This window comes from Thamnophis sirtalis, unplaced genomic scaffold (genome assembly GCF_051295495.1).
Source record: "Thamnophis sirtalis isolate CommonGarterSnake01/CBP01778 unplaced genomic scaffold, rThaSir2_p1.2 scaffold_4, whole genome shotgun sequence".
In the NCBI taxonomy this organism is placed as follows: domain Eukaryota; kingdom Metazoa; phylum Chordata; class Lepidosauria; order Squamata; family Natricidae; genus Thamnophis; species Thamnophis sirtalis.
Genome location: NW_028261384.1, coordinates 112,911,848 through 112,919,300, shown reverse-complemented (window position 1 = coordinate 112,919,300; position 7,453 = coordinate 112,911,848).

The window sequence follows — 7,453 nt, the reverse complement described above, 5'->3', positions numbered from 1 at the left end:
ACTATACTATAGAAGTGATATACTAAATAATTTTATCTAGATCAATATAGACTATTGAAAAAAAGTTATGTCTTACAGAGATTCACCCACAGTAGAATGATGGGGATCTTTCTCAAAGGTTCCTACATCTCTAGTTATGAAGACAAAAGAAGTCATGCCACCAATGATTAGGTCACCTGGTTGGAAATATTTGTGATCAATCGGAATAGGATCTTGGATGTTGCATTTTATTGGCTGAGTCATGTAAGTCATAAATGGCAATAGCAGTAGAATAAGAAGCAATATCATCATGATAAATGCCTAGGCAGGATGTTGGACTAGAAGACCTCCAAGGTCCCTTCCAACTCTGCTATTGTATTGTAAATATTAATCCCAGTTTTAAAAGTTTCTCTCGTTTTCATTTAATGCTTTGGAATCGTGAATATTGTACAAGCTTGAACTGGATCTCTCTTTGTTCTTCACGTTATCTTCATTAGATGCTGAATCTTACAATTCTAATTATCCTTTCTGACTATTTTACCTGAACCTAAATAGTAAAATATATAATTGTTCAGCAGCATATGTCATTATTCTTCCAGGTATAATCATTCACTTCTTGGGGCTTTGAGACAACTTAATAATAGTCTTTTTGATAGTTATAAGAGGAAAACAATTGTAAACTTTAAATTTCAAGTTTCATCCTTTTAATGAAATGGTAAAGGTAGAATGGGTCACAATTCTCACAGAATGAAGAAAATTTTTTAAAGATGAGAAGTTAAACATGGCAAAAATAGAGAAATTCCTGCTGCATTATAAATTAAGGCCAAAAGTATTTAGGTGGAAAAAAATGATTCACAGAATATGGGGCATAAATATAGTATCTTTCTGCAACAAGGTACATTTTTCCCCTTCAAGGTTCTTTCACAGTGAGATTTTAATAAAAGCTCTTTTTCTAAGAATGCAATGGTGGCATAGTGATTAGAATGCACTAATGCAGAATACTTCTGCTGACTGCCAGTTGACTGCAATTTGGCAGTTCAAATTTCAATGGTTCAAGGTTGACTCAGCCTTCCATCCTTCTGAGGTTGATAAAATGAGGACCCAGATTGTTGGGACCAATATTGTGACTCTGTAAACACTTAGGCAGGGCTGTAAAGTGGTATATAAATCTAAGTGCTATTGCTATTGCTATTCTTTAATAAGATCCTTGCCTATAACTCAAGTAAAATGCACAATATTCCCAATGTTTAGACAATAGAATTTTAAAGTAGAAAATTTAGATTTAGATTATTATTCCTTTATTTTGAGCATCTCGGCTTATAAATTTAAGAGGTGCTCTTGTTTATTTAATTCTTGCCTCACTTGGACTATGATATCATTAGGAAACAACTCTGAACAAGGCTGAATGATAACACTTAAGAACTCTGCTTTTTTGTTTGTTTGTTTGATTGGTTGTTGGTTGTTAGGTTTCTGAATGCCTCACTTAAATTCTTAAACTTAAATGTCCACTTCTTAAACACATTCAAACAAAGCAAACAAATGAAATTAAAATTATGTCTAATCAATACTTGGATTGATATAGTATAATTAAATATTATTAAGAAAAGTGATAACAAGGGCTTTCTGGCTCTTTGGGAGACTTTTGATATTCCATATCCCAGAGATTGACTGAGAACTCCATCGCCAAATCATCCCAAGAGGAGTGGAAGTACCTGGAATCTATCCTGATAGGTTTCCAGATCAGATCATGACCAGAAAAAATGTGAAATATTCTGATTGGGGGAAAAAACCCTGTTGTGATACATGAATAAAATGTCAATTTTGTACCCTGTTTATTTCTCCATATCACCATTAGAATTTTCTACACAGCCTGCCAATAACACAGGTCTGCGACTAAGCTGTTTGATTATTTTCATCTAATTTCCATGTAATTTGGAGTGCTGAAAACAAATAAAATATTGAAAAAACTCCTAGACGTCATGATTTGCCACAACATGCAAAATTGTCTTCAAATTTATCATTTTTTTAAATTTTTGGTATCTTTTTATATTATGGGTTTTTAACCAAATTTAAAGTCCAAATTACTATTAATTAATTCACATAAGTGCATTTAAGATATAAAATGCCAAAAAAAACTTTAAAGGTTTGTCTGAGTTCTGTAAAAAAAATATAGCACTGTAAATCTGATGGTCAGTAATCTATACATAAGCTAAGCAAGTTTTAAGTCTGTGCTTCTAATGGTAGAAGGGGTTAATCTTTCCTGAAGAATCCAGAATGAGGGACACAGATGGCAGATAGCAGCATCTCCAGTCAGTGCAGGGGGCATGGCCAGCACTGTGATGTCTTGTGTACAGATACAGAGCTGCTCTCTCCTGCATGCCACACTTGTGCACGAATCATCATCAGGTTCTTGGTTCTAGGCTGTTCACACTTTTTCATCACAATTCATGTTAGCTCGTCATTCTTCAACCGTTATGTTATGGCTCCGCGAAAGTGTATTAATTCGCCAGACAGTTTCTGTTTCATCTTTGGTGAATATACAGTGTTGAAGCAACAGCAGAATATTACAGACTTTGTGAAAAAAGTATACTTTGCATACTTTGGACTAAAAATTGGAGATCAAGATAAAGTTTGGGTGTCTCATAAAGTGTGCAAGCCAGTGGTGGGATTCAGATTATTTAACAACTGGTTCTCTGCCCTAATGACCATCTGGGTAGGTGGGGCTCAGTGTTCATGTGACTGGGTGGCCATAGCCAACTCAATGTCACTCAGGTTGATGGGCGCTTCGCCTTAGCTGTTACAATGTAATAAGGTTTAACTGGAGAGGCAGTTTCTGTAAGCAAGGCGATCAAAATTAGGCTAGAAACAACACCAGAATGTTTCCTTCCTGCCTAACTTACAGGATAATCCCTGTAAAGTGGGGAAAAACAAAAGGAGATTTCTTCCAACAACCGGTTCTCCCAAATAGGTGCGAACTGGCTGAATCCCACCACTGGTGCAAACAATGTGTTGAGGACCTCTGAAACTGGTTCAAGGGTAAGAAAAAATCTTTCTGTTATGGGATTCCTATAGTATGGCAAGAGCAAAAGAACCATAGTGATGACTGTTACTTTTGTTCATGCGATGTGAAAGGGTTTAATTCCAAATGGAAGCATTCCATTTCATACCCCAATCTTCACTCAGCAATTCGAGTCACACACTCGATCTCATATTTCTCTCAGAGCAGTGGAGTTGTGATCTTGGTCTGAGGGGTAGTGAGACCTTGCCCCTGTCATGGTCGGATCACTTCCTACTGAGGCTCGACTTTCGGAGACCAATCCCCCACTGTAGGGAGGAGGAACCGATTAGGTGGTTCCACCCCAGGTGTCTTATGGATCCCCAGGGTTTCCAGACGGTGCTTGGAGTTATGCCTGATACTCTCGCCCGCAGCTCGGTGGAGATCTTAGTCACTACTTGGAACTCGGTGGTGGCTGAGGGTCTCCACAGGATTACGCCTTTACGGCCGATCCATGGCAGTGGATCCAGGAAGGCCCCTTGGTTTACTGAGGACCTCCGGGACCTCCGGGAGATGGAGCGTCAACAAGCGCCTAGAGCGCCGCTGGAGGTGCAGTAAATCCGAGTCAGACCGAGCACTATTAAAAGCTTGCATCAGAGCATATCTCTCGGCAATACGGACAACCAAGAACAACTATATTGCCGCTCTGATAGCATCCGCCGAGTCCCGCCCTGCCACCCTGTTTAGGGTGACCCGCTCCCTCCTAAATGTGAGGGTTGCGGATAACCCTTTACAGGGTAGAGCAGAGGAATATGTCCAGTTCCTCGCGGACAAAGTTGCTCGGCTTCGGATGGACCTGGACTCCAATTACGCAGAGCCAGCCAGGGTACCAGGGGAAAGTCTTGAACAACATCTCTGGACTGACTTTCAACCTGTTGCCCCTGATGAAGTGGACAAGGCCATGAGAGCGGTGAGTGCTGCCACATGTATACTGGACCCGTGCCCCTCCTGGCTGGTCGCGAACAGCAAGGAGGTGACACGGAGCTGGATCCAGGAGATGGTGAATGCCTCAATTCGGGAGGGCTTCTTCCCACTGGCATTGAAGATTGTGGTGGTGAGACCCCTCCTGAAGAAGCCATCGCTGGATCCAGCCATTTTGAACAACTATCGGCCAGTCTCCAACCTTCCCTTTATTGGGAAGGTTGTTCAGAAAGTGGTGGCCTCTCAACTCCAATGGTCCTTGGATGAAGCCGATTATCTGGACTCCTTTCAGTCTGATTCAGGCCTGGCTACAGCATGGAAACCGCTTTGGTCGCACTGATCGATGATCTCTGGAGAGCCAGCGATGGAGGTCATCCCTCTATCCTAGTGCTCCTTGACCTCTCAGCAGCCTTCGATACCATCGACCATGGTATCCTTCTGCGACGGTTGCGAGAGGTGGGGGTGGGAGGCACCGTTTTTCAGTGGTTCTCCTCCTACCTCTCGTACAGGTCGCAGTCGGTGTTGGTTGGGGGGCAGAGGTTGACCCCTAGGCCCCTGAAATATGGGGTTCCTCAGGGTTCGGTCCTGTCCCCCCTCCTGTTTAACATCTACATGAAGCCACTGGGTGAGGTCATTTGACGGCACGGGATAAAATATCATAAATACGCGGATGATACTCAGTTGTATCTGTCTGCCCCGTGCCAACTCAATGAAGTGGTCAACGTGATGTGCCAGTGCCTGGAGGCTGTCAGGGTCTGGATGGGGGATAACAAGCTTGTGCTCAATCCAGACAAGACCGAGTGGCTGTTGTGTTTCCCTCCCAAAAATTTGGTTAGCATTCCATCACTCAGGCTAGGGGGTGAAATTTTACACCCCTCAGACAGGGCTCGCAACTTGGGAGTCCTCCTGGATCCACAGCTGACTTTAGAACATCATTTGTCGGCTGTGACCAGGGGGGCATTTGCCCAGGTTCGCCTGGTGAACCAGTTGCGTCCCTACCTGAACCGGGAGGCACTCGCAACAGTCACTCACGCCCTCGTGACCTCAAGACTGGACTACTGCAATGCGCTTTACATGGGGCAGCCCTTGAAGAGCATTCGGAGACTTCAACTTGTCCAGAATGCAGCCACGCGAGCGATTGTGGGTGTACCTCGATACACCCACGTTACACCTATCCTCCGCAAGCTGCACTGGCTTCCAATCGGTCTCTGGATATGCTTCAAGGTGCTAGTTATTACTTATAAAGCCCTTCATGGTATTGGACCTGGGTACTTGAGAGACCGCCTGCTGCCAATTACCTCCCAAAGACCCATTAGATCGCACAGGGTCGGCCTCCTCCGGGTTCCATCCACCAGCCAATGCCATCTGGCTACGACCCAGGGGAGGGCCTTCTCTGTTGCAGCTCCGGCCCTTTGGAACAAACTCCCCGCGGAGACTCGGACCCTCACCTCTCTCCTGGCTTTCCGAAAAGCTGTTAAACCTGGCTGTGTCGGCAGGCCTGGGGTTGATGAGCTCCCTTCCCCTCTCGACAGGTGTGGTTGTTGGCCATTTTAAATGTCTGTCTTGTATTTGTATGTTCCCCTCCCGTTTTGAGTTGTTCGCTGCCCTGAGTCCCTTCAGGGAATAGGGCGGCATATAAATAAAATAAAACTCCAAACTCCAATTTGTCCTATCCCCCATGGCACAGATATACCAGTACCCAAGCCCCCTGCTACCTTGGAAGAGATACCTAGCTCCAATGAAGGTGAAGTCATACCTGAACCAGATGATGAATCAGGTTCTGACTTTGAAGATGATACAAGACCAAATTTGTTTTCTCAGGAGGAGATGAATGATTTGGTAAGAGACTTGAATCTTCCCAAAGATGCCACTTAGTTACTTGGATCAAGGCTGAAAAGCAGGAATTTATTGTTGCCAGGAGTGTCATCTTCATGGCTCAGACATCATGAAAAGGAGTTTGTTGCTTACTTCACCCAGGAAGACAAGTTGGTTTATTGCATTGATGTCGAAGGTCTGATGGGTCAATTTAAAATCCAATATGATTCAGAGCAATGGTGTCTTTTTATAGATTCTTCAAAAAGAAGTCTCAAAGCAGTTTTACTCCCCAATGGTTTTTACTCTTCCATACCTGTAGGTCATTCCGTACACTTGAAGGAAACTTATGAGAACTTGGAATTGGTTCTTCGTAAACTTAAATATGAAGACTATGGTTGGCAAGTGTGTGGGGACTTGAAGATCTTGTGCATGCTGCTCGGGCAACAAACTGGGTATACCAAATACACTTGTTTTCTGTCTCTATGGGACAGTCGAGACCAACAAAATCACTGGACCAAGAAGTGTTGGCAGCCGAGGGTGCTAACAGTCAGTGAAAAAAATGTCCTCCAAGAAACTTTGGTACCTTCCCATAAAGTTCTTCTACCACCTCTCCACATAAAATTGGGATTGATGAAGCAATTCATAAAATCACTTCCAAGAGATGGAGAATGCTTCAAATACTTAGTCACCAAGTTTCCATGCCTGTCGGAGGCAAAATTGAAGGAAGGTGTGTTCATTGGACCAGACATTAGAAGGCTTATAGTTGATCAAGAGTTTGTCAATACCATGATAGATCCTGAAAAAGAAGGGTGGATTTCATTTAAAGAAGTCGTAGAAAATTTTTTAGGCAATAACAAAGATCCTCACTACAAAAAGATCATCGGAAGAATGCTGAAAGCATTTCAAGCTTTAGGTTGCCTGATCAGTTTGAAAGTGCATTTCCTCCAATCCCACCTTGACTACTTTCCTGAAAATTTGGGAGCTGTGAGTGAAGAACAAGGTGAATGATTCCACCACGACATTAAAGAGATGGAAAGGAGATACCAGAGAAAATGGAGCATTACAATGATGGCAGACTACTGTTGGATGCTTCAGAGTGACATTCCAGATGCTATTCACAAGTGTAAATGCACCAAGAGGAGCCTCACAAGGAAGAAGAATTGAGTTTACTGTGTGTAGGTGAGCTCATTTCAGTTCAAAAAAGGATTTTCATGAAAATATTGTAATAAAATTATAATTTTATAAGTCTATTTCCTTTTATTTTGAGGTACTGCCTTATTTAACATAGTTATCTAAATTGTCAGGAAACAAGATGTCCTATGACAAAATGGAGGTCATTTTTTGATTCAGTGCACCAAAAAACATGGATTAACCAAAACAGCTCTCGAAAAAAGTTTTTTGCAGACCTGTGTAATGGATGGGGTTCTTAAAGGTATAAAAATAAATTCCACTCTGCCTCTTTTTGACAACTCAAAGCAGAGCAGTGGCATTCAATTTATGACACTTCTTTCTACCACTTTATTTACGTCAAATACCATGAAAGCATTCATTCAATCCTGGAGAATGTAATGTAAAAGTAACATCTGTGTGATTTGTTCTTTCAAGGCTGTGAATGTTCAAATGTAAGATTCTGAGAAATGTTTCTATATTAACCATTAATAACATTTCGGAGCAAAATTTGGG